At 42.5% G+C, this 27,716-nt stretch overlaps 1 long non-coding RNA gene and 1 pseudogene across 2 annotated transcripts in view; one reads left to right on the plus strand and one right to left on the minus strand.

The window, feature by feature from the left end:
- The window catches only part of LOC133775390 (uncharacterized), a 245,719-nt gene that overhangs the window by 210,875 nt on the left and 7,128 nt on the right, over window positions 1–27,716 (plus strand). For both annotated transcript variants that reach the window (XR_009868240.1, XR_009868238.1), the window contains one exon: window positions 11,904–12,016. This is a non-coding gene — a long non-coding RNA (uncharacterized LOC133775390). The remainder of the gene's footprint in view (window positions 1–11,903; window positions 12,017–27,716) is intronic.
- On the minus strand, window positions 13,586–14,951 carry LOC133775455 (large ribosomal subunit protein uL14-like; annotated as a pseudogene).

Genomic DNA, 27,716 nt, shown 5'->3' on the forward strand with positions numbered 1-27,716 from the left:
CCTTTGCTTAACAACTTAGAAGAGTTCTGTCCTGTTTGCCTCTGGAAAGTTCCAAATACAAGTAACCAAGGTCAGAAATCTTACCTGGCTAGAGGTTTTAAATATCAAGGCTCCTGGGTTCTGTCTGCAGACATGTGTGATCTGTCCACTCCTCTCACCTGGCTTGATAGTTATCTACTTCCTGGTTAGGACACAATCCACTCCTTCCCATTGTACTGGCAAGTTTATTTAACAATAAGACTTCAGCTGCTGACAATGCAAGTTAGGCAAAATCTTTCTCAAGACCTCCAATTATGAAACACTAAGTAGTCTGGACAGCAGTCTATAGGTGAGGTAATGCTGTATTTTCTGTGACTTTTTCTAAATAAATAGATTGTTTGACTTTATCTTGTGGAGTTTTGATGAAAGTGTTAGATAATATTGTCCCTTGTCAACTCTGGTTGGCAACCTTTATGATGTGTCCTGAATATCTCCAGCTACTTGGATTTATGTGTATAATCAACTCCTCTGGAGGGAGGGCTGGAATGAGCTACTTACTTATCCCTAACAGAATGCAGTGGATATTACCTGTGGGGTTAGGAATTGAGTTTCTCTCTCCCTCTCCCTCTCCTTCTCCCTCTCCCTCCCTCTCTTTCTGTCCCTAGCATTCTGTCACTTGTTCTCTGAGGGACATAGCAATCACACCCCTAGATGCCCCCTGGAGAAGTCCACATGTCAAGAAACTGAGGGAAGACTTTTGTAAAGTCCATTGAAAAATTGAAGCTCTTAGTCCAACAGCCTGTGAAAAACTAAATCCTGCCAACAACTCTGCCAGTGAGTTTGTAAGTGGATGTCCTTTAGTGGAGTCCTTGTATGAGATGGAAGCCTCAGGAAACACCTTGGTCTCCATCTGAAAATAAAACTTAATCCATGAGGACCCAGCCAATCTGTGCTTAGATTCATGACCCAAAGAAACTAAGAGAATGTTGCCTTAAGATGCTAAGTTTAGGAGTAATTTTTATGGAATAATAGATAGCTAATAAGACAACATTCTGAAATTTTTCCTTTGTTCTGTCTTAAAGGTCTTGCCTGAATGAGCATGTGGTCTGTGTCCAACTTCCAGCAGGAAATAGATGGAAAAACTCTTTTGCCACCATGTTGTGTGGGGCACCAGCTTCCCTGCCTGCAATACCCTGCCTGCAACACCAATATCTGCCTCTAGAGCCTCTTCCAATGAGATAAGATAATGCTGCAGTGTAGATGTTTCATTTAGCACTTTTATACCACTCTTGCAAGAGAGCACGAAGACGTAAGCCCTGTATCATTTAATAGTAAGTCCTCTGCTTCTAACAGAAACTCTAAAATCACAGTGGAATAGACAAAAAGGGAATTCATCAGAATTCTATAGAAGAAGCCTGGCAGTAACCACCCTGAGATTGCTTTGGTGATCCTCCATTCATCAATGTCCCTATCTCCTTTCTTCTTGATGTCCATCATCAAAGCTACCACATGGTCCAAAATGACAACTCTAGCTATATCCATCATGGCCTCACCCTAAGCCATAGAAAATGAAGCCATAGCTGAATCAGTACCCTTTAAGGACTCTCCCAAGAAGCATTTTCCATAAGTATTCATGTAATGGATAAAAGGATATTATGAAAGCAAAAGATCTTATAAATCATTGCCTCAATATTTCCTGAACTCAGAAATTTTCATTCTACTCTCACAATCACCCATCTCAGTGATTGCCTCGTATTAATCATGTAGTAAAAATGTGTTTCTTACATTTATATGCCACCTGCACTATTTTTACATGAAGTATACTTATATCATTACTTGTTATAATTTATAAACATTTTTAGCAGGGCCAAGAGGCAGAGGAAGAGAGCAACAGAAAGAGAGACAGAAAGAGATCTTCCATTCTCTGGTTCACTCCTCACATGCCTGCAACAGCCAGGGCTGTATCACGCTGGAGCCAGGAATGCATCCAGGTTTCCCACATGGATAGCAGAAACCCAACTACATGAGTCCTCACTGCGGCCTGCAGCTGCACAGTAGCAGGAAGCTGGGATGGAGATCAGAGCTTGAATTCAAACCCAGGCACTCTGATATGGGATGTGGGCATCCCAAGAGGTATCCTAACTGCTGCACCAAAAACCACCCCTCACACTACTCTTAAACCTTAAATCACTATGTCTAAAATAAGACCACTACATTATTATCTTGAACTAGAAAATAATGACTTCCATAAAATTAGCTGAAAAATGAAAGAAATGAAACAAATTTTTAAAATTATACGTGCATATTTTGTGTCAGACATTGGCCTGCTCTCTTTTTTATTAAAAAAAAAAAAAAGGCTAGGAAGCTTCAGACTGTGCCTTTCTCCTGGATGAGCTGGAAGGATTGTAAAGAGAGTAGCTCTCTCATTACACTACCAAACAGAATGGAATACTCTGCCTGCGTACGCTCTAAGTTGTCTCCATTTCCACTAGAGACCTTTGTTCTACCCTGGGGCCACTGTGGTACACTCCTCTGTACAGTGAGGAAGCCAATTTTCCAGAGGCCACATGTGATTCTCTGGTTGCCCATTGGATTTTTGTAATCTTTGTGAAGAATTTATTGCCTGATACCATTCTCAGCTGTCTCAGGACCCTGAGCCAGAGTGGCACGGAGTGGGGCTTCCAAGAGAGGAAATAACCTGAGGTAATCTGTGGCAATCGAGTTCTTAAGCACAATTTTGATTGACATTCAGTTGCAAGATGGGGACAAAACCTATCAAAACACCTGATTTACAATCCTTTATCCTATCTGGCTTGCTCATAATAAAACAAAAAACCATCCGGAAGATCCCTGTGTAAAGCAGCCATTAATTACAGGCACACTGGAAGTCTCTCATGAGCTCATTTGTACAATTATTATGTTCACAGGAAACTGGCATATTTGAAAAACAATCAGCAGAAAGTGTTGGGAATGTCTGCATCTGACTTACATACTTCAGATCCTCTCGGCCTCACCTAGCTTTCATTCCAGAGGCTGCTATAGCAACCAGCTCAGCATGTAGGCAGGCGTGGCTGTCAGCAGCTCATCTCAGGCACCCTCCACAGGTACCTGTTGTCTCCTGTCCTGTGCTTCTCTGTGGCCTCAGTCAGTTCCAGAGGACTCCTAGCAACCTGTGCATTCTCCACCCAAAAGAGCAGGAGCATTAATGGGGAAAACCTTTGATCAGGGAGAGATGAAGTCAGGAACTGATTCTTCTGCATTTGTTCCTTTGGACACGCCTTATAATAGGAGCTGTGTACAAGGTTAGTGAGAGTGTGGGTGAACAGAGGTGAGAGCAAAGCAACTGATGCTCCCTTCCAGCTACCATTTGGAAACAGATAGGAAAGCACTGGTTACTGCTGTGTGAATTATTGACATTTATTAAAAAGATTTATTTATTTGAAAGAGTTACAGAGAGAGGTAGAGGCAGAAAGAGAGGTCTTCCATTCGCTAGTTCACTCCCAAGATGGCCGCAACAGCTGGAGCTGCACCAATATGAAGCCAGGAGCCAGGAGCTTCTTCCCATGTAGGTGCGGGGGCTCAAGGAGTGAGACTATCCTCCACTGCTATCCCAGGCCATAGCAGAGAGCTGTATTGGAAGAGGAGCAGCCGGGACTAGAATCAGCACCCATATGGAATGCCAGCATTCCAGGCCAGGGCTTTAACCTACTGCGCCACATCACCAGCCCCTTGTTGACAGTCTTTTAAAAAGTCATTCTGGCTTAACAGCTAGCCAACATCCTAGACTTGTGCTTTTATGGAAACTAAACTGGGGGCAAGGTGGATAAAATCTGCTCTTCTGATTGGGATGGCATTATTTCAATTTCACAAATAATCACCTGGCACTCATTATGTGGCATGTCCAGATCTTTTTTTGTATTTGCTTTTGAACAAAAATAAAACATATTCTGCCAGGAAAAAAAAAACAAAACAGGTGGCATTATTATCCTGCTTTTGTAAAGGATTCAATGCATTTACACTCCTGTTTCCTTCAGTGTTATTCATGGGTATGTAGAGTGGCCAGGAAGGCATCCTGACCCCTTTCTATAAATTTTCTGAGAGAAGTGAACTGATTTCCTCAAAAGAGAGTTCTTTGTAGTTTTGCCACCTCTTCTCTCCTGAAAACCATAGGTCTTGGTATGTTTTCTATTCTACAGGTGCTCATTGACTCCTTTGGGCCACAATGAGCTGGCCAATGGTGAACAGGCTCTTTGAGCAGTGTTTGCTGATTTTTACCATGTGACTGCTCCTACTATGGTTGATTGCAAACTATCAACAGTTGCTGAATACAAAGTACAGAGGAGATATCAGTCTAACATGGATTCACTAGAGGTGAGATTCAGTAGTCTTATCAGCCAGAGAACAACCTGACCCTGAAGGGGACAGTGGAAACCCATCCCCTTAGAGTTTGTTCTGCATGTCCTGTTGTGTGCCCTGCAAAGGGTTATGTGGAAGACCCATTGCCCAGTTCTTGGGAATGTTCCCTAAGTTGGAAATAGAGTCATTGTAAATGTAATTCCTTAAGACCAGGTCAGTAAGGTCAGTCCCTAATTCAGGATGACTAGTGTCCTTATAAAGAGGGTCATGTGAAGACATGGAGACACAGGGAGAAGACCACATGAAGATGCAGCCAGAGCTGGGGTAATACATCTCAAGGCTGAGGAGCTCCTGGAGCTAACAAGAAGGAAATGGAAGAGGTAACAAAGTCTCATCCCCTAGGACTTCAGACGGAGCCTGGCCTTACCAGCACCTTGATTTCAGATTTCTACCCTCTAGAACAATTCTGTGGTTTTTAAGTCATTCACTTTTCAGCACTGGATAGGGCTGCCTTAAGAAGCTGATGTCCTTTTCTTCCTGTACTTTATTTAAGAGTTATTTATTTATTTGAAAGGCAGAGTTACAGAGAGAGAGAGAGAGAGAGAGAGAGATCTTCCATCTGCTGGTTTACTCTCCAAATGGCTACAAAGACCAGCATGGTCCAAAATGAAACTAGGAGCCCCAGACTCCATCCAGGTCTCCCACGTGGGTGGCACGAGCCCAGGTTCTTGGGCTGTCTTTTGCTGTTTTCTCAGGCATATTAACAGGGAGATGGATCAGAGCGTAGAATCCAGGGCTTGAACTGGTGCTTACATGGGATGCTGGTGTCTTAGGCAGTGGCTTAACCAGCTGTGTCACAATGCTGACCGCTGCTTTGTTTTGTAAAATTTTGTTTTACTACTTTCTTATTGGTATTTCAGTTGGACATATTTATGGGATCCATTGTGATAAGTCAGTGCATGTATTCAGTGTGTAATGATCAAATCAGGTTAGGTAGCATTTCCAGCTCATTAAACATTTAAATTTTTTTATGAACTATAAATGTACCTATTTATGGGGCACAATATGATATTTCAATACTGGTATACAATGTGTACTGATCAAATCAGGGTAATTAATGTTTTTATCTCTGTCATTACTTTATACTTAGGGTCTTTGAGGTTTCCTTTTTCTGTTTGCTTGGGCCCCTAAACTTCATGGTTTGAAATATAGCTGCCCTTGGACAAAAATCTCACTGTGTTTATGTTTCATAGTGGCCTGCTCTCCTTCTACTCCTCCCCTGTTTGGGTCAGATTACAGGCATGTAGCACAATGACCTAACTGAAGGAAAGGAGAACCACTTGCCTTGTAGACCTAGGAAATTATTGTTTTAGCTGCACACATACTAAGTGTCAGGTGCTGTGCCAGGCTTTTCCCATGTTGTCATATTTACTTGCATCTTCACCACCACCAATGACTAGTCATAATTGTCCTAATGGACAAATGGGAAAAACAGAAGCTCTGTGATATTAAGCAACTTGCCTAAGGTCATAGAGCTGGGAAAGGCAGGGAGGAGACCTCAGGGGCAAGGAGCAGTCTCAGGCTCCACAAAACGTCTCAGCACTCCACCCTGTGGCTGATCTGTGGGAGTTCCAACAGGTACAGTTGCACATAAACCCCAGGAATTGCCCCATCTGGACCCAGAGATAAATGAGTTACAAGAGTAGGATAGGAAAATGAGGGCGGTCATAAAAGTCACAACAGTAAGTTGCCTGGATCCACTTGGTGAGTTTGTCCTCAACCAATGGTTGCCATTTCCATGTGACAAATAAAACCGAAGGACCCTCAGTAGTACTGTGATAACCTTGATTCCTTCTCTGTGTATGCATTGTTCACTGTTGGTGCTTTCCTATTGGGAAGCCCTAGAGCCAGGAAGAGTTGGGTTCAAATTCCAGCCATGAGCTTACCAGCAGTCAGTTGCTTAATCATTCACCCATGTCACCTCACTCTCCTTGTTCATAACCTCACAGGGGCATTGGGAAGATCAAATGAGGTGAGGTAGAGTGGATCCAGTGCAGAGTAGCTGACGGGGAAGAAATGCTCCTCATAACTCCTGCTCTGTATGAAGAATTTTCCCTCAACACTTCCGATCTCCTGCTCCATGGAGTACATAACTAGCTGGCAGGTGACCCATGTAAGAAAACACAGCAGGAGGAATCAACCAAAGTGTGCCTCATCTTTTTGTTTTTATTTTTTTGTCTGCTTTTCTTAGACTAATACTAAGCTATTTTGCTTTTGCCATCCCTTCTGTTGGTTGAATTGTGTTCCCAACAAAATATGCTGAATTTCTAAACCTTGGTATCTATAAACATAAGGTAGGGGTAAGGTAAGGAAGGGGCTTCCCCTAGAATCTTTAAAGAAATAACACTGCTAGCTGGCGCCGTGGCTTAACAGGCTAATCCTCCACCTTGCACACTGGGTTCTAGTCCCTTTTGGGGCACCGGATTCTATCCCAGTTGCCCTTCTTCCAGGCCAGCTCTCTGCTATGGCCCGGGAAGGCAGTGGAGGATGGCCCAAGTCCTTGGGCCTTGCACCCCATGGGAGACCAGGAGAAGCACCTGGCTCCTGGCTTCGGATCAGTGAGATGCGCTGGCCGCAGCGGCCATTGGAGGGTGAACCAACGGCAAAAAGGAAGACCTTTCTCTCTGTCTCTCTCACTGTCCACTCTGTCAAAAAAAAAAAAAAAAAAAGAAAGAAAGAAAAAAAAAAAAGAAATAACACCACCAACACCTTGGTTTTAGAAGTCTGACATGAAGAACCATGTGAAAATAAATTTTTCATTTTATCCCACCACATGTGTGATGTTTTCTTACAGCAGCTTTCAGAAACTACTACTAGCACTACCTACCGAGGTGCATAGCAGGAACTTGTGTCACTGAGTGATCTGCTCCATGTGTCGTATCTTTGAGCCATAATGGAGAAAGTGTGACTGTTAAAAAATAAGGAGATCATTTTATGGTTCATCTCTTTGTTCTGAGTTGATTATAAGCAAGTACAGGACTACAAAAAAGGAAGACCTGAGACAGGGGAAGAACCAATATATATATTGAGCACCTACTACATGTTTGTCCCTCCCTCAGGCAGACTGCAAATCTCTCATTTTATAAAGACCTTATTTATTTATTTGAGAGGTAGAGTTACAGACAATGAGAGGGAGAGATACATAGAAAGTTCTTCCATACACTGGTTCACTTCCCCAAATGGCCGCAAAGGCTGGAGCTGGGTCCATCTGAAGCCAGGAACCAGGAGCTTTCTCTGGGTCTCCCACACAGGTGTAGGGGCACAAGCACTTGGGTCATATTCTGTTGCTTTCCCAGGCCAAAGCAGAGAACTGGATCAGAAGAGGAACAATCAGAACTAGAACTGGTACCCAGATGGGGTGCTGGTGCCACAAGCAGAGGATTAACCTACTGTGCCTCAGCACCGGCCCCACAATTCTCACATTTAATCCTCACACTCTGTTTGGTGGGTGCTCTTATTCTAACTTTCCAGATGAGGAAACTTGTTTCAGAGGAAGTAGACACCCAGCTGAAAATCACAAGGGGACCTAGTAGATGAACAAATCCCAGCTGTCCATCTAATTCCAATGCCATTGTCCTAATTCCCATGGCCTTTGAGCTGTATGCAAAGCAGTTGAGGTAGTAGAAATCAAGTTATAATAGGCACAATGTCCAACAGAAGTGGTCATCATCAGTGATCTCTGTACCTGTTCTGAAACAAGGAGAGAAGATAGTCTTGAAGTAGGCACCCAGTTAGGTCCAGAGAAGTAATGTGGCAATGTGGTCAAGGTGATGGGTCCCCTGTCACTCCTCTCCACATTGATCAGCTGGGTGTCTCTGTCAGGTTGTTCTCTCTCTGCTTTGACTTCCTGACTTACCATGCTGTAACAACAGGGACAGGAACTGTAGGGTTCATTGAGCACCACAGAAAAGCACTTACAACAAACCTGCCACATGATGAATATGATATAAGTGTTTGTTGCTATTATAGTCTTTTACTATTCAAAATGTGATCTGTTGTTGGGACTATCCTCCACTCCTTGCCCCAAAGCATGATACCAGTCGGATGACTATCTCCTTTGAATGGTTCTCAGGATGTCTTAATGGTCTGCTGTCTGCCAGAGTGACTTCAGACTCTTGACTGAGCTGGAATGTTGTGTATCTAATTAGACAACTGGCTGCCATGTTGCTTAATAATGACTTCCATGAGGCTTTTTGATGATGTGAGATGACTGCTGTAATGTCTCACAGTCATTAACAAGAACACAATCTGGAAGGCAAGTGCTAACACATAATTTGCAGTCGGAACTTCTAGCGCCAATTCAAAAATGTTTCTCTTGTAGTTATTGTTTACATCCTTCCTCAGTGGGCCACTCAGGAGTGTCAAAGTGCTCCATTCTGAGGACAGGCATGGGCCCCCTACCCAACTGGATCTTCATCCCTGCAGGCCTGTCTGTCTCTGGGAAACTCCTTCAATTCTGAAATGTGACTTTGGGTGTCCCATGGAAATAGCATAAACTGGGAAGCTGTCACCTAAATGGAGGTGCTTGGGCTGTCCTCGAATGTATTCCTGAAGCAAAGGAGGAATGAACTGAGGGTCTTTATCCATTACTAAATTCTACTGGTTATTTTCCTAGGACTAAAATGGCCTGATCAGCCAACCATATTCCTTTTCTCTTGTAGGGTCTGCTTATCAGGAAAGGAACCCAAACTCAATAGGTAGAAGCAGTCTAACTTTGGTATTCTACTCATTGAATATCGTGATTGAGGGTGTGTGCATATAGATTTCTCTGAAATCTTGCCCAAACTATGCTTTGTAATCTCTTTTAAATATTGCCAATCTGATAGGTAAAATAATAAGATCTGAATTCTTTTCTTTGCTCTTATTAAATAACTGAGTGAGTTTAAGCTTCTGTAAGCAAATTATATTTCTTTTTCTGATATTAACTTGTAATAAGTGAACAATAAATATTTGTTGAATAATTATATATATAGTGTGTGCCATTGCTCTTTTAAATTATTAATCTGAATGAATTCTTGATGTACCAAATTAACACCCTTTGATAAAACTGTTAGAAATATTTCTTTCTCTTGTTTGCTATTTGTCTCTTAGTTTTGTGTGGAATTTTTTTTTAGAAGCAGCATTTAGAAATTTGGTCTTTACTATTTAATGTGGTCACATTTATTAGTTTAAAACTAATTTACAGATTTTAAATCTTGCTGAAAGTTTTTTAGATAAAATATATCCTTTAGTATTCCTTAACAGGTCTTCTTTCTGCCCCTGTAATATCCCATGAGTGTTCATCTCCCAGTTGCTTGTGGATTCCTCCTGACTAGCATGTTCTCTTCACTCTCTGGCCACATCATTGCAGGTATTTGGGGAAGCCAGCTGAATTATTATTTTCCCAAGGAAGCTTCTTCTCTGCTTGATCAAAAAGATCCAGGTCTTGTCACCCTAGGTTTTATCATCCTAGGGCTTAACTACAGAGGTGACTCTTCAGACAAGCGGTTGGGACAGCACAGAATTTGAGACCAGGGACAATTGGAAAGCATCCTGGGAATAAGAAGCTGCCATTAGAGGATCTTGGATGCATATTAAGAAACTTCTTTCTCTTGCAGGAGTTGGGGAGGGGCCGGCTTCAGGTGGGAGGAACAGGTTTATGAGAACTTGGCCCTCTTGCTTGGTTGATTCCCTTTCGGAATGCGTATTTAGAAACTTTCATCTGGCACTCAGTGTCCAGGTTTGTGTGTGTAAGACAAATCCAGGCACTCACTGATGTTGAGGGTCCCCAAGGTGTGGTACAGAGAAAGCAGAATGCAGCAGCCCCTCTGTGGGTGAGGCCAATTCCCTGGCCCAAATGCGTCTGTAGGAGCAGGTGCTCTGTCTACTGAGCTCACTTCCTCTCCTCTCTGATCTGGTAACAGAACTATTTCATGCGATGAGGGCCTCCCCTTCATATTTTGCTTTACCCAATGGGCAGGTGACTCCAACTGGGGCAGGAATTAGAATATTGCCTGAAAACCCACGGACACTCAGTACTCCATGCATATGGGAATGTAGTCATAAGAACTACCACGTTCCTGAGTTTCCTAATGATGTCCCCAGTTCCTGCCCTCTAGGGGGCCTTAGATAACTCAGGCTTCCCATGGCCCTGTGGGCTATCTCAGAATTCACCCTGGGAATCCCAGTAAATACAAGGGCTGTGTCAGTGGATTCCTAGAGGGGGTAGCCCTGGGAGCTCACCGATGACAACTGAGATTGTGGCTGGTCTTTCCTGGGTTTCAGACCACAGCTAGGAAGACTCACTCCCCTGACCATGGGAGCAGATGAAGGCCCGGGAGGGTTTGGGACTTGGTACAACCAGCAGGTCCATGACGTTTTTATAGGATGGTGATTTCGCCAGGTTGATGAAGAGGTGGAGTTCTGGACCCTTCCTGATTTCTTGCAGTCAGAACCAGGAAGTTCTGTCATCTGTTTGTGATTATGAGGCTCAGCTGCCCCACCAGTGGCCCTCTGGCGCCTTTTCCCTTTGGAAACACATTCAGCACATTTTTAGAAACCGCACTGAGAAGCCCTCCCTGAGAAAGTGACTAAACACTGCTTAATATTCTGAAAACATAAACAGCCGCTGAGAAGCCAGTCATAAACTGTTTAGGGAAAGCTGACTTGGCATGGGTGAAAGCCAGCTGTTGCTGGTGTTTGATTGGCGGACATTGTAAAATTCCTTGCAGTGTCAGTGTTGTCGATGAATACATATTGAGCTTGCCCTCATCTTACATGCTGGAACATTCTCCGTGAATTTATGTCCTGGACATTTTGTGTGAGAGAGAGATGAGGTGTGTTGGGCTCTCTGTTCCCTCTGCATGTGTCTCTCTCAGTTCCATATGTTATGGGTTCAGTCACAACCCCCTACCACCACAGACATGAATTTCTAACACCCAGGGCTCCAGAATATGACCTTATTTGGAAATAGTGTCCTTGCAGATGTCATTAGTTATGATGGGATCATTCTGGAATAGAATCCACCCTTAATCCAAGGGGACTTGGTGTTGTGAGGAGTTAGATGGATTAATAGGCAATTAGGTCAGGTCCCTGTTGGGATGAGCAAAGGGAGAGTGGACAAAATGCTTGCTTCTCTCCAGAAGCTTCCTTTAGCAGGACAAAAGTGCCAATATCAGCCCTCTGAATTTCTAGATTTATCATGAGAATAGCAAGGAACTAGTAGTCCTACCCTTCTGATTTTGTTTGTTTTATCATGAGCAGGCTGGATAGGGTTATAGTTTCGCCCTCTGATGGGTTTTATCCCTGCTCTGATTGATTGTAAGCTGTTATTCTGCTCCCGTGCATTGTGCTTAAAAAACCCCACGTTGACAAATTTGGGATTTTCCACCCTTGAAGCCCCCTTCCTACTGCAGCAGCAGGAGGTTTCTGACTTAAATAAATCTTGCTTTGCTCACTGTCCTGTCCATGTGGAAACTCTTCTAAGTGAGACCAGAACTGAGACTGCCGTCATCATTTCCCCATAACAGTGACATCAGAACAGGAGAAAGAGCCATACAGGGAGAACACTGTGTGGACCACATGGAAGAATCCAGCAGCAAGCCCTGGAATGCGAAGAACTTGTGCTCACCACCAGAAACAAGTAAGTTGCAATAAGAGATTCTCTCATACAGTTCTCAGAGGAAGCATGGGCCTGCCGACATCCCGATGGCTGGACTCACAGTGTCCAGCAGTCTTCGGTGCTGCAAATCACCCAGCTTGTGGTACTTGCCTATAGCAGCCCCGGGGACTGATAGAGCCTGGTTCTAATCATCTCTTCATTCTACATCAGACTGTACCTCCTACCCTTGTGCTTTAATTTGTTCATTGAGCATTCATCAAGCGATGATAATGTTGCTGGACAGGTAATCTGGCCCTTGCTGCTTGGTGCTTGGATAGCCAATTCACCAGAGACTGTTGGTAAGATAAAAGACTTTGTTTGAAGAAGCCAGCATCTTGGGGAAGATCTCCCTCCCTCTCTCTCTCCCTCTCTCTCTCTCTCTCTCTCAGGGGGGAGGGGAGCACGAAGCAAACACTTTTTGATGTTTTTTTTTTTTTAATTCTCTTTTTTATTTTTTATTTCTTTTACTTTTATTTAATAAATATAAATTTCCAAAGTACAGCTTTTGGATTACAGTGGCTCGCCCCCCCCCCCCATAACTTCCCTCCCACCCTCAACCCTCCCATCTCCCACTCCCTCTACCATTCCATTCACATAAAGATTCATTCTCAATTATCTTTATATACAGAAGATCAATTTAGTATATATTAAGTAAAGATTTCAACAGTTTGCACCCACACGGAAACACAAAGGGTAAAGTACTGTTTGAGTATTAGTTAGAGCATTAATTCGCATTGTACAACACATTAAGGACAGAGATCCTACATGGAGAGTAAGTGCACAGTGACTCCTGTTGTTGACTTAACAATTGACACTCTTGTTTATGGCGTCAGTAATCACCCTAGGCTGTCGTCATGAGTTGCCAAGGCTATGGAAGCCCTTTGAGTTTGCCAACTCTGATCTTATTTAGACAAGGTCATAGTCAAAGTGGAAGTTCTCTCCTCCCTTCAGAGAAAGGCACCTCCTTCTTTGATGGTCCATTCTTTCCACTGGGATCTCACTCGCACAAATCTTTCATTTAGGGATTTTTTTTTCCTGCCAGAGTGTCTTGGCTTTCCATGCCTAAACTACTCTCATGGGCTCTTTAGCCAGATCTGAATGCCTTAAGAGCTGATTCTGAGGCCAGAGTGCTGTTTAGGACATCCGCCATTCTATGAATCTGCTGTGTATCCTACTTCCCATGTTGGATCATTCTCTCCTTTTTAATTCTTTCAGTTAGTATTAGCAGACCTAGTCTTGTTTATGTAATCCCTTTGACACTGAATCCTATCATTATGATCAATTATGAACTGAAACTGATCACTTAGACTAGTGAGATGGCATTGGTACATGTCACCTTGATGGGATTGTATTGGAATCCCCTGGCACATTTCTAACTCTACCATTTGGGGCAAGTCTGATTGAGCATGTCCCAAACTGTACATCTCCTCCCTCTCTTATTCCCACTCTTATATTTAACAGGGATCACTTTTCAGTTAAATTTAAACACCTAAGAATAATTGTGTGTTAATTAAAGAGTTCAACCAATAGTATTACAAATACACTGGAGGATCACGTAATGCTGCCTGTATTGGACGCAATCCTAGGCCATGAGTCTTTATACTCCTTTGCAACTGGTCCAGAGGAAGCAGAACCTTTTATCTCGCCTTTATTGTTTATATGATTCCTGCGTTATCTTAAAAATACAGAAACACACCGTCTTTTCTGTGGTATGACTTTCATCGTCGAATTACAACTGCTGAATGTACCTTCTTTCTGAGCTCTGGCTCTCCTTTCTTGACTGTGGCCATCACCAAGTCATCCAAGCCAGTGGCGGAAAGTCTATTCAGCTGTGCCTTGAGCCCCTTCACACAGATGATGGTCAGATTTTTGGCCCCCGTGTTGTCAGCACAATTGATCACTGCACCTACAGGAAGATCCAGGGAAATCCAGAATTTCACACAGAGGAACCACCACATCCTCGCTTCAACAACTTGAACACCAGAAAGGAACAGAGAGCAAGAGAGATCTCTTGATCCAAAATGTGCCCAGTGAGCCAGCAAAGGGATTTTTAATCTAAGGGGGAGATTGGAAATAAACCAATGATTCTATTTAATTGATAATTATGCAGATGTTCAGGTTTTCTTCTGATGATGGTGCATCAGGCTCTTGGGCAAGTCCAGGCCATCAGTCAGGGGAGGCTTCTTGACAATGGGGCTCAGCATCTGTTCGAGCCTCCTTCGTTAGCTGGGTCAAAATCCACCATTCCAAATCATCTCCCTTCAGTAGACATCCAAAAATCTTTTGCAAATGTCACTCTTCTCCAGACTGGGCACAGGTGATTCACCATATCAGTAGCTGATTTTTATGAAAAAAAAAAAAAAAAAAAAAAAAAAAAGAAGGAAAGCAAGATGCCTTTATTACCTTTACAATGATGTTCTAGAGTTGGGGATACAGGGACCACAGGCCACAGTTCCTACTTCATAGGCTTTTAGAAACTGGGATGGGATAGACCTGGACTTGCCAACAGAAAACTCTTATTTTGCTTTATGGTCTCACCATTTACTCTTCTTTACAGAGCTATAACTCGTGTGTGTGGGTGTGTGTGTGTGTGTGTATTGGATCTTTAACTACATTGTTTAAAACTCCTCAAAGATGACTTTTTCTGAACTGTTTCATAATGAAAATTTTAAACAGGCCAACTGAAATACCCCCATCAATCACCCTTAAAGTTAATATCTAGATTCAATTACTATTGATGCTTTACATGCTTTAACAACTATATTTTCATTTCTTCATATCTAGAAGTTGGAAATTGTATTCTATAAGACTATGAATTCTTGAATGAACCTCCCTGAGTACTTAGCTTGACTGCATCCCCTAGCTTTGTGACCTTGGCATGTTCCTGTTTTCTCCACGTCTCGGTTATCTCATCCATGACCGTGTTCCTGGGGATGTTGTAAAGAATAATGCTGAAGATGTGAACACTCACTAAATATTAGTTCCCTCAATAATTATCTCTCACAGTTCTTGACAAGCAATGGCTTCCATTATATTCACAGCAAGTGCTTCAATTTACCTATCTTAATTTCAATATTCTCATTTATCAGAATTATTTAAGTGCATATTTCAACAACTTAACGAAATAATGAATGCATTCAATGAAATTGATTTCAAATTGATTAAATTCAATGAAATTGAGTGAAATAATGAAATAACAGTAAGTGCTTAGTGAATATATATCTATTTTCTGTTTCCCATCCCATTTGAGCAATGTGCTAAGTTTGAGGATAAATATAAAAGGGACTGAGTTGTTCCTTTTCTAATTTTCTGGCACTCAAGTGTTTGATTTATCAGGATAATTATATAAGACTTACTATGGATTGAATCATGTTGAAGTCTTAAATACTAGTATCTCAGAATATAATCTCTTATTTTTAAGAGATTTTTAGAGGTAATATTTAGTTTTCAGAGGTAATCAAGTTACAATTCACTTTTATTTATTTATTTTTAAATTTTTTTTGACAAGCAGAGTTAGAGAGAGAGAGAGACAGAGAAAAAGTCTTCCTTTTTTCTGTTGGTTCACCCCTCCAATGGCTGCTGCGGCCAGCGCATCTCACTGATCTGAAGCCAGGAGCCAGGTGCTTCCTCCTTGTCTCCCATGCGGGTGCAGGACCCTAGCACTTGGGCCATCCTGCATTGCCTTCCCGGGCCACAGCAGAGAGCTGGACTGGAAGAGGAGCAACCGGGACAGAATCTAGTGCCCCAACCAGGACTAGAACCCGGTGTGCCAGCGCCGCAGGTGGAGGATTAGCCTAGTGAGCTGCGGCGCCAGCCCAATCACTCTTCTTGTGATGATGTGAGATGATATGGTGTGGGCATTGTGATGTGGGGTTAGACTGCTACACAAGAGTCTTTCAAACGTAAGCACTGTGATAACCATGGCAGTTGCTTTGCTAACTGAGAAGCCTATGAAGTGACTAAGGGGTTGAAAGCAGTTACTGCATGTGCTGGATATGCTGAACAAAGTATTGATTCATGTCCTTGGCGGGATGGTGTGAGGAGGCACAATATTTTATCATGTTACCCAGAACAGTGCTCAGTTTAATGATTTATTTATTTTTGAAATTTTCCACTTAGTAGTTTTGGGTTATGGTCGACAAGAGGGGACACTGTAGTTATATTCTATCACTCCAGCTAAAACATTTGACAAGATAGTAAAATCCATGCCTTCTCAGACCTTAATCTTTTAGTACCCCACATAGAAAAGGAATAAGTAAACATCAGTAGAATTTGCAGAGTGATAGGTACTATGGGGACAATAAAGTCAAGGAGCACCTCTAAGACACGGATGCCCAAATGATGAATGGAGGTAAGTCCATGCAAGGACAGTGGGACGTAATCTTTCTGTCAGGGAAACAGAAATGTAAAGTGTCTGATGCTGGATTTAACTTGGTGTATATAAAGAGTAGGGAGAATCCCATTGTAGCTGGAGTGCGATAATCAAGGGTGATTGTGATGGGTTCTAAGACAAGAGAGAGAAGCGGTGTCTGGGTCTTATGGGCCTTGCAAAGGAATTTGCATTTCATTCTAACTGCCTTGGAAAGCCATTGAAGGACTTAATTCAATCTCCCTCTATTGCTCTGTGAGTTGGATTTTGTGTCCCTCTCACCCTCAATTTGTATGTTTAAATCCCGATCCCAGTACATCAGAATGTGACTGAATGTGGAGAAAAGGTCTTTCAAGAGGTGATTAAGTTAAAATGAAATGTTCAGGATGGGCATTGATCTGATATCACTGATACCCTTGTAAAAAGAGAAAGCTTATACACATGGAAAGATACCATGTGCAGAGAGATGACCATGTGAAGACGTAGTGAGAAGGCAGCACCTGCAAGAAAAAGAAGGGACCAAACTTTCCAACACTCTGATATTGGACTTTTTGCTTCAAGAGTCGTGAGAAATTAAATCCTCTGGTTTATGCTCCCAGTCCATGATATTTTGCTGAGGCAGCCCTAGTAAACTAATAGATGAGCTAAGTGGTAATGGTGCCACTTAATAAAGTAAAACTGAAACTAACACAGATTTGTGTGTGTGTATGTGTATGTGTGTGTATGTGTGTGTATGTGTGTGTTTGGAGTGACAGGGTTGGAAATCAAGGCTTCTTTATGACTTTGTTCAAAATGAAATGCCTATTAAATATCCATTTGGAGACTCCTAGTGGGCAAGAGGACATGCACTTGAGTGACGGAGCATCAGCATATGACTGGTGTTTACAATCATGGGACACACTGAGCTCACCATGGAGGCTAGTGGCACTATAGAGAGAAGTGGTCTGAGCTTGATTCACTGAGTGATTTCAAGGTAGACCTTACCCAAGAGACTGAGAAAGTGTTACTGGTTAGGTAGCAGAAAATTAGGAAAGGGTAATGTCTGAGTCCATTTTCTATTGCTAATAAAACTATACCCCCTATTGGGTATACTACAAAGGAAAAGGATTATTTTGGCTCACAGTTGTGGCCCAAGGTCAAGGGGCTATGTCTAGTTATGATCTTCTTGCTGGCAGAACTCTGAGGCAGTCCAGGGAGTCATGTGGAAAGAAATAAGAAATGTGTGAAAGACCTAACCCCCAACTGACTTTCATAGCAGAGCTGCTCTGGAGATACACTATTAACCCATGAAGCACATGAGTGCATCAGTCAGTTCATGGAAATAGAGCCCTACACACCTCTTCACGTCACCTGGTCCCATCTCTTATCATATCATAATAATGATTAAACTCTATCACAAATTTCAGAAGAGACAACTATAACCAGGTAAAATAAGTGTTTGAAAAAGAGAAGGGAAAATAAACAATGTCAATCCCATGGAGATTTTGACTAAGAGGAAACAGAATTTGCCACCAGATTTGGCAAGATGTAGGCTGTTAATGACCTTGAAGAGTAGTTTCAGTGTCTTGTTGGGAAGGTTGTGTGTTTTTTTTTTTTTTTTTTTTTGAAGTGGGATTAAAGAGAATGGAGGTAAGAAACTGAACTCACACATAGGAAATTCTTTGGAGAAGTTGTGTTTTTAAGGTAAGCAAAGGAGTACTGAAATGGTTGAATGAGAATGTGGCTGAGTGGAAGACTATTAATGATTGGTTTTACTGCAGCATATCTGAATGCTGTTGAGAATAGGCTAGTAGACCAGAGAGGGGAAGTAAGGGTTCAGGTGGTCAGAGCAAACATAATTGTAGAAGAAAAATCCTTTACTAGATGAGAGGAGACAGAATCCAGATTAAGGAACTTCAGATGGTGGCAGGGATATTAATTCACTTTAACAGGAAGCCCAATTACATGGACACAGATACAGACAGGTTGGTAGGTTGGGCTTGAGGGAGATGAGAAAGCCTGTATTTGCATGTAGTTTCTCAGTTTAGTAAGAAACATATCATCAGCTGAGAATGGGGGGAAATGGAGAATTAATGTTTTGGAAAAGGTACAAGAAAATAAAACTGATCATCCCACGGAGTAACAAAGCAAATCTATTAAATATTGTCAAATTGCTAAGCAGGGCTGATAATTTTGTGCATAAGTTTAAAAAGAGACCATTCAGAGCACACTTCTGAGTTTTTCACAAGCCATATTCTGATACTGAAGTATAGTCACAAGTGGCAGAGACTTGGGATTTACTGGGACCAGGGTTCTGTGATATGGAGCGTAACAGAAGGAGGAGGAGAAAGCAAGCTGAGTCACCAGACAAGGGTGTCAGCTTAGTAATGAGCTATCACATCTAGGGTGGAATGGTGAGGGCAGAGACATGAAAAGGGGCACAGGACAATAACAACACTTGTCAGTTCAATGGATTGGATTTCCCAACGGGGTCATGGAACAGCAGGGGCCAGACACTACGAAGTGAGTTAGAGATTGCTAGGTGGTGCTGGCGAGTAGGACGTTTGAAGTTAAGCTCTGGAGAGAGAACGATTATCATTGATATCAAGATCCAGGAAAGGACCACACTAACAGCAGTGTCACAGGCGGAGTGGAGGATCAGATTTTTTGGTGGAGGATTCCATGGACCTGAGAAACCAGAGTGCTGTATAAAGATGTGGAAGTAACCAGGGAAAGCCACATAAAACTGGGTTTTAGTTTTTTCTCACTGCCTGAGACTGTTCTTAACAGCATTTAAACATGCAGTAACAAAGCCCATCATAAAGAATTTCCTCTCATCCCATGTCCCCGGTTAGATCCTTCCCTATCTCTGTGCTTCCCTTAGAAATACAAAGAATTTTTATGTATGGTTCTGATTTCTTACCTGCTTCCTTTTAACGCATTTCAACATATCTTCTTGACCTCTCTCTCTCCTGTTTGCTCCCTCTGCTCCATCCATGCTGGCCTCTCATTTTCTTGAACAAGCTATGCATATTACAGACTCAGGAATTTGTTTATGGTTATTTCTGCCTGAAACTCTCCTTCCTCACTCAATTGTATGCCTTGCTTTGTCATCTTGCTGAGCAATTACCTTCTCAATTACCTTCTCTATCAAAAATTAAAACAATTCTACTTCCCTTCTCTTCTGTTAAACTGCTTAACCCCTATTCAGCGTTCTTTTCTCCATATCACACACATATGTGTATAGTGTGTTTATGTAAATATCTGTGTGCATTTAGCTCTCTGTGTGTATGTACATATCTCCCCTGTAAAATTCATGCTAAATGAAGCTGGGATTTTTATCTTGTGGTCGTTCAATGCTGTAGACCAGGAGTGACAACTGTTCCTGAGAACATTTGTGAAATAAAAAAACAAGTACATGGAGAAAGGAATAGTGGTAAAGGTAAGGGAGAGGCTGTGATCAAGAGAGTGTTGGGCGAGAGAAACTTGATGTATTGAAGAATGAGGGGTCATTTACAGGAGTACATTTCAGGGAGAGTTGAACTTTTGGGGAGATAAGCGAGAAGAAATGGCCTAAAAGGAGTAAGGGGAGCAAACAGAATTTCCTACTTGACCTTTTGGTTCTGTTGTGTGTGCAAAAGGAAGAAGATGACTGGAACATATGGAGAAGTTGAGGATTTGGCTGAAGGATGACAGACAGGTCCAGCGTGCAGAATGGTGACAAGAATTCCAAATGGAGTTGTCACTTTGAAAACAATTTGACAGTTTCTTATACAATAATATATATACTTTGTATGCAACCCAACAATCCTATTCCTAGGTATTTACCCAAGAAAAATGAAAACATATGTCCATGCAAACAAAGATTTGTCTGTTCTCAGTAGCTTTATTCATAACACCTAAAAGCTGGATAAAACCCAAATGTCCATCAACTGGTGAATGGAGAAACAAACTGTAGTACATTTATTCAAGTGGATATTTCTTAGAAACCAAGATGGTAATTACACATGAAACAACCCGGAAAAATCCGTAAAACATTATGCTAAGTAAAAGAAGCTAGACACAAAGACTACACATTGCATAATTCTGTTTATATAAAGTAACTAAGAAGAAAAAGCAAAACTGTAGTGACAGAAAGCAGATCACTGGTTGCTAGGAGCTGGGAGTTGAATAAAGGATTGGCTACATAGGGATATGTGATTCTTTCTGAACCAGTGGAAATGTTCTAAACTATGAGAATAGAAGTAGTTACATGACTGTATTTAATTGTCAAAACATCTCTTTCACCTGTGATGTTGGCATATTTGCTGCATTTAAATTATATGTAACATTGATTGAAATAATTAATAAATTTATTTTTCATTTTATTGTACGTCTCCTTCACTAGATAGAGAATGTAAGCTTCTTGAAGGCAATACTTAAAATCAGTATCCTGGTACATAATAGGTGATAAATATTTACTAAATGAATATATGTCTTATTATATGGCCATGGCGCTGGCCAAGGAGTAATATATTTATAGCATTATCTGGCATATAGTGAGGTCACAGTAAGTCATCTAAAATGTGTTACTACTATCTTATGTAACATTATTTAATCATGATTACATGATTTTTATTTATTTCAATTATCACTAGTTGTATATTTCCTATGATTAGAGACTTTGTATTTATGTTTCAACTCTTATTGCTTGAAAATCCTACAACATAATAAGCGCTCAACTACCATTTGTGTTAAATATTGTTCGATTCTTTATGTTTTCAGGAACCCTCTTTCCTCATGCCTTGGGGTATTTATACATTCTATCCCTGTCTCCTGGAAATGCTACTTGCCTCGGCAGCCCCCTCTCGTGACCTTTGTACTAGTTGTTGAAATTTCAGCATGCTGGCTGGTGCTGCGGCTCACTTGGCTAATCTTCTGCCTGCGGCGCCAGGATCCTGGGTTCTAGTCCCGGTTGAGGTGCCAGATTCTGTCCTGGTTGTTCTCTGCTGTGGCCCGGGAAGGCAGTGGAGGATGGCCCACGTTCTTGGGCCCTGCACCTGCATAGGAGACCAGGAGGAAGCACCTGGCTCCTGGCTTTGGATCGGCGGATCGCAGTGGCCATTTGGGGGAATGAACCAACTGATAGGAAGACCTTTCTCTCTGTCTCTCTCTCTCATTGTCTAAATCTGCCTGTCAAAAAAAAAAAAAAAAAAAAAAAAAAAAAAAAAAGAAGAAAGAAATTTCAGCATGCTTCTACAGCAAAAAAAGCCCCTGACATTCCAGAAAACATTGAATTGCTTTGTTTTGTGATTTTGCAGTCCTCAATACCTTTCCTACACAGTACTAATCATGATTTGTAGTGATGCACAGGTATGGTAATGTGATAGTGAAAACTCCATGTCCTCAGCTGGGGCCCACTGTATCTTGGCCCTTAGTGGTCAGTTAACATTATTGACAGGAAAAAGCAAGTGGTGGAGGGAGGAAGGAGGTGAGCTGAGGATGTCAGGTTGGGAAAAGTTTTTTTGAAAGAGGATAGTTTGTTAAATTTTGCTGACTTCATTCTAATTTAGTTCATGTTGAAGTCCTAAGCCTGGGCTGAATTCCACGCAGTTTAGGAGTAACTAGCCGACGAGAAGAGAATACGGGCCAGACTGTCCAATAAAGGGGCAAAATAGTCAAGAGAGACATTCTCATGGATTCACCAACTTCTGAATCAATGAGAAGCTGTGTTAAGCAATTTTTGTACTTGAAGTAGGTGCCTGGCAAGGACCCATAAAAGTACTTTTCCACCTGAGCTGTTTTCTTGCTGATGAACTGTAGTTACTCCTCTTTACAGTGAATTATAGCTCAAGCTTCTTGGACTGCTCTTCCAGGTCTTCTTGATGCAGCCCAAGTTCACTCTTCCTGCTTAGTTGCTAGCATTCCCCTTCCCTTTGTCCCAAGAGAACTTTATTCCATTTCTTTACTGTGCAGGTTCAAGGTCGTATCTCTGTCATTTGCCCAGTTTCTGAGCATCTGCTTTTTTGGAAGCATGTGTATCTTCATAAGCTATAATGGTGAAATCCCTCCTCATTGTTTATGGAGCTCACTTACAAAAACATTTTAAGGGGAGGGCATTTATCCCAGCAGTTAAGATGCCAGTTAAGACATCCGTGTTCCCTAACAGTGTGCCTGGGTTCAATTCTTGGCGGTTTCTCCTGGTTCCAGCTTTCTGTTACTGCACACCCTGGGAGGCTGCGGTGACGTCTCAAGTTGTTGGGTTCCTGCCACCCACAAGATACCTTGATTGAGTTCCTGGCTCCTGACCTCAGCTCTGGCTTAGACTTGCTGTTGCAGGCATTTGGGGGAACGAATTAGTAGATGGGAGCTCTCTGTTTATTTCTGTGTCTCTCTCTGTCTTAAGTAAGCAATTTAAAAACAAAAAAGGACAAGATATCTGATACACAGTAATGTTCCAAAAAAATTTGTTTGAAATGAATGTACACTCTGTTGATTACCTCATACAGTGCATATGGAGTCGTGAGAATCTTATTTTAGCTCATTTACTTTATGTTTAGTCAACACCATTTATGGAACGTAGGCTCGGCAACATGTATGGCCCTGAGGGACAGGTGGGGAGTAAATGGCAGACATTTTCCTGAGAGAACTTTCCCTACAGTTGAGGACCTGGCCCAGTAAGCAGGCGATCACGGCACAGTGTGAACAGCACTGGGTTCTTAGAAGGCCCGTGTGCTTAGGCAATGCTTCTGTGGGTTCAAGGAGGGTCAGTCACGAGTTTTGAGGGAGGATGAAAATACTGCCCAGCTCTTCAAATCCTGTTGCTTTTTCTTGAAGGCAACTCCGGGGTTCCAATGGCAAATTGGATACAGAGAAAGATGCACTGGGAAGGCATCAGCACACGCTAAGCACTGTGAGGGGGCCTCCGCACCACCACAGTAGCTCTCTGACGAGTAGAGGATCACAATGTTCACTTTACTCATGAGGAAATAGAGGCTAAGGGGAAATAAACTGACTTGACTGAGGACACACAGCTGTAGATTTAGCTTGTCTGGCTCCCAACCCAGCCTCTTCACCACTGCTACGATTTGAATGTGACTCTCCATGTCCACGTGTTGGAAACTTAATCCCCAATGCATCAGTGTCAGAAAGGGGCCTAACAGGAGGTGCCTGGGTCACGAGGGCTCTACCCTCATGAACAGATCAGTGCCCCTACAGAAAGGACTTCTTGGAGTAGGTTTGTCCTCTCTTCAGCTCTTGTGACACATGAAAAACCATGTTCTACCCCATCTGAGGACGTGCCACCTGCAGAGACAAGGCACGCACCAGACACCAGACCTCCTGGCGTCTCAATGTTGGACTTTGCAAGCTGTGGAACAGTGAGAAAAAAATGTCTGTTCTTTATAAATTTCCCAGTCTCAGGTATTCTGTGATAGCAACACAAAATGGACTAACACACATTCTCCAGGCTAATGGAAATGAACAAGCTGCAAATTCCTGCTTTTGAAAATACGAGTGCTGGAAAACACGGACTCTGGGAATCATTCTTCTTTTTCTTTTTTAAAGCAGTAGTGCAGTGGTGGTGACAAAAAGAGTGATAGTACCACCTCCTAACCAGGCTGCCTGCTTTCAGCGTTGATGGAAAGTCCCACGTTAACCCCATTCACACAGCCCATGAATTGCTCAGAAGTGTCAACCTACTTGTCCAAGGTAACAAAACCACAGAGGACCAGAGCCGGGTGCAAAAAGAGTTCCATGGTCTCTGGTTTAGGGTATATTGCTGTATGTGACAGGATCTCTGGAATTTGCCATTCTAGTTGTTTCTTATCATTTTTTCACCATTTGTACCATAATACTGTGAATGAAGCATGATGAGTGTAGAGAGATTAACACAACTAAACATTGACGCCTTCCTTCCCTGGCTTGCTGGGAACATTATCAGAAAGGATAGTGGTCCAACACACTTACTTTCTAGAAGCCTTATACAGAAAATATAGGGCTATTTAAACTCCATTTGTATACATCAAATCATTAATAACCTAAAAATGAAAATGCCAGTTTCATCAACTGAGTATTAGCCAAAAGACTTCAATTTCTTTAGGACAAGGATCAACAGTTATATATAAGGCAGAAGGAAGACACCTCTGACACCAAGATCTCAGAAGCACAGGCAGACTGATTAATAATCCATTACATAAGCAGCATTTCTTATTTTAATTACTGGAAACTTCAATTAGGTCTCTTCCATTGTAAAATACACAAGCCTGTTTTTCAGGTAATGGCTTGAGGTTGGCATTCTTAGAAACCCTAGCACCTGCTGATGACTCAGTCAGTGCTCTGGTACAGGCCAGTGAGGGAGGAGAACTGTGACACTCGCCTGGGGGAGCAGCAGGTATGGGTTAAACAAGCTCCAGTGTGAAAATGAAATCCTGAAGTCCAACCTCTGTTCTCCTTTGCTTAAAATCTTCCACTGTCTTGCTTTTGTTTTTCATAAAAGTGTTCAGGCTCTTTATTACCCATAAGATAATTCATGGTAGGGGTTTTTCATGTCTTCTCACACACATTTGTAACTTCTCAGCTCTAGGAAATTTGCTGGGTTCTCAAGATGTTTCATGCTCTCACTTGCCATCTGGCTGTTTGCCCCTGCTGATTCTGCCTGAAATCCTCTTATTCCTTACTGCCTGGAAACCCCTCTCACCTCTTAGAGCTGGCTCTTCTACGTTCCTACTCTTGTTTCTTCCACACCCTCTTTCACTCCTGCAACCATTCCAAGCAGTCTGTTTACCTCTGTTATCTGGACCTGGAAGAACATCTCCTCCCTGGAAAAACACCGTCTCCCAGTGGGTATGGACAGATTATCACACAGCCCTTCTTCCATGTCAGCAGAATTCAGGAAGATGATAAAATCTATCAAAGGAGTGACTTTGTTCACAGAGTAAAACAAGCAAACCAAAATGCAATAAATTTTAAATCTTGTGCAAGCCTATTGTTTGTTAAGGGTTGGCCAATGGGAGTGGATGGCTCTATGCTGAGCCTTGTGTATCATCAGTCACTAAGGACACAAGCCATGGTCTAAGGGAATTGATTGTTGCTCTTCTATTGAAAGATGCTATAAGGGGCTGGCGCCATGGCTCACTTGGTTAATCCTCTACCTGCGGCGCTGGCATCCTATATGGGTACCGCGTTCTAGTACCGGTTGCTCCTCTTCCAGTCCAGCTCTCTGCTGTGGCCCGGGAGGGCAGTGGAGGATGGTCCAAGTACTTGGGCCCCTGCAGCCGCATGGGAGACCAGGAGGAGGCACCTACCTCCTGGCTTCGGATCAGAGCAGCGCCAGCCATAGTGGCCATTGGGGAGTGAATCAATGGAAGGAAGACCTTTCTCTCTGTCTCTCTCTCTCATTGTCTATAACTCTACCTGCCAAATTAAAAAAAAAAAAAGAAAGGTTATGTAAGCAATAACAACTGTGCTGCCAGAAAAGTCCTCTCTTACTTGCCTAGGGTGTGTTTATTGAGAACTGAAGTTTCACCCTGGAAAGTGCACGTATTTGTGCATGTTCTCAATCTAATATCTGCACTTTTGATAATTAAGTACAATGAGAGAGTATCTCAGTCTGATTTACTATAAAAAGCATTGTAGACAGGATGGCTTATCACTGGGAAGCCTACAATGAAGGTGTCGGTTGATCAGGTTCCTGGTTTATAGATGACCATCGTCTCTTTGTGTCCGCACATGGTGGAAGGGACAAGGGACCTCTCTTAGGCCTCATTTATAAAAGTGCTAACCTCATTTATCCACTTTCTTGACCCAATCACTTCCCCAAAGTCCTACTTATTAAAATACCATTACCTTGGGAGCTTATGTTTTCAACTTACCAATTTGGGGATGACACAGGACACAAACTTAAGATAATATCAGGCAACATTTCTGCACCTCCATCAGGGGAAGAGAATTTGTAGGGGCTGGACTATCATGATAAATGTGGGGAACCCCAGCCCACCTTGGCATAGCTTCTGGAATGCTATTACACTTTGGTGAAGGGACTGCTGAGCCGGCTGTATGTCCAGGAGTGTTTGGCGGTAGAGCAGAGGGGCTGGACTCCAAGAGAGCATGGATTCTGGGTCCAGACTAACTCTTGTGGATAAGGCTTAGGAATTGGTGTTGAGGGTTTAACAGAGGGTGGCACTCTGAGTTAAGTGAGTGTGTGTTGGTGAGTAGTCTGAGAAATGTGGGAAGTCAACTTTTATTTCAGTTTTACTCTGTATTATCAGTGTATTCATGTATTTGCTGAGCCCCTGCCCTCTGGAAGATACTGTGTGAAGTGTTTGGATAGAACATAGACAAGGCAGCAAGATGCTTTTCCCAATGAATCTTAGGAACTTGCTGGGGAAAGACTCAAAATAAATACAAATGCAAACAAATATAGTAAATATAGGTGTTGATTCTAGGTCATGATAACAACTATGAAAGAAGTAGAAATGAGTGAGTATTTTGTTAGAACCTCAGGGGGTTGGGGTCATATCACCTAGTCAAGAAAGCAAGGACATTTGAGCTGCAACATGACATACAGGTGCCAGCCAAATGCAGACCTTGAGGTAGTAGATTCCAGAAAGAAAAAAATAGAAATATGTAAATTCAGAGTGTGAAAAAAGACAAGCATCTTCAGAGTACAGAAAGAAGACCAGTGGTTTGGATCCAGTGAGTAACAGAGAAAAAAATGAGAGAGATTGGAAGGGGCCAGCAGGAACAAGATGTTAAAGATCTTAGTGTAGTGAAGATTCTGGGTTTTCAGGAATATGGAAGTGCTGAAGGGCTCTTGAAATCTAGAATGTACTCTAAGTGTAAACTGTAAACATTTTTATGGTTATTGAGGGAGGATGCATTTTTGAGGTGGGGTAGAAACAGTAGAATCTTGGCCAGCACCACGGCTCAATAGGATAATCCTCTGCCTGTGGCGCCGGCACACTGGGTTCTAGTCCCGGTCGGGGCACCGGATTCTGTCCCGGTCGCTCCTCTTCCTGTCCAGCTCTCCGTGTGGCCCGGGAATGCAGTGGAGGATGGCCTAGGTCCTTGGGTCCTGTACCCACATGGGAGATCAGGAGCAGCACCTGGCTCCTGGCTTCGGATCAGCATGGTGCACCAGCAGCAGCGCGCCGGCCACAGCGGCCATTGGGGGGTGGACCAATAGAAAAAGGAAGACCTTCCTCTCTTGTCTCTCTCTTACTGTCCACTCTGCCTGTCAAAAAGAAAAAAAGAAAAAAAGAAACAGTAGAATCTGAGAGATCAACTGGGAGAATTGCATTCATCTAATTACAAATCTTCAAGTTGCTGGGCGGCGGGTGATTGCCTTGGCAGTGA

Source organism: Lepus europaeus, chromosome 16 (genome assembly GCF_033115175.1).
Source record: "Lepus europaeus isolate LE1 chromosome 16, mLepTim1.pri, whole genome shotgun sequence".
Taxonomy (NCBI): Eukaryota; Metazoa; Chordata; class Mammalia; order Lagomorpha; family Leporidae; genus Lepus; species Lepus europaeus.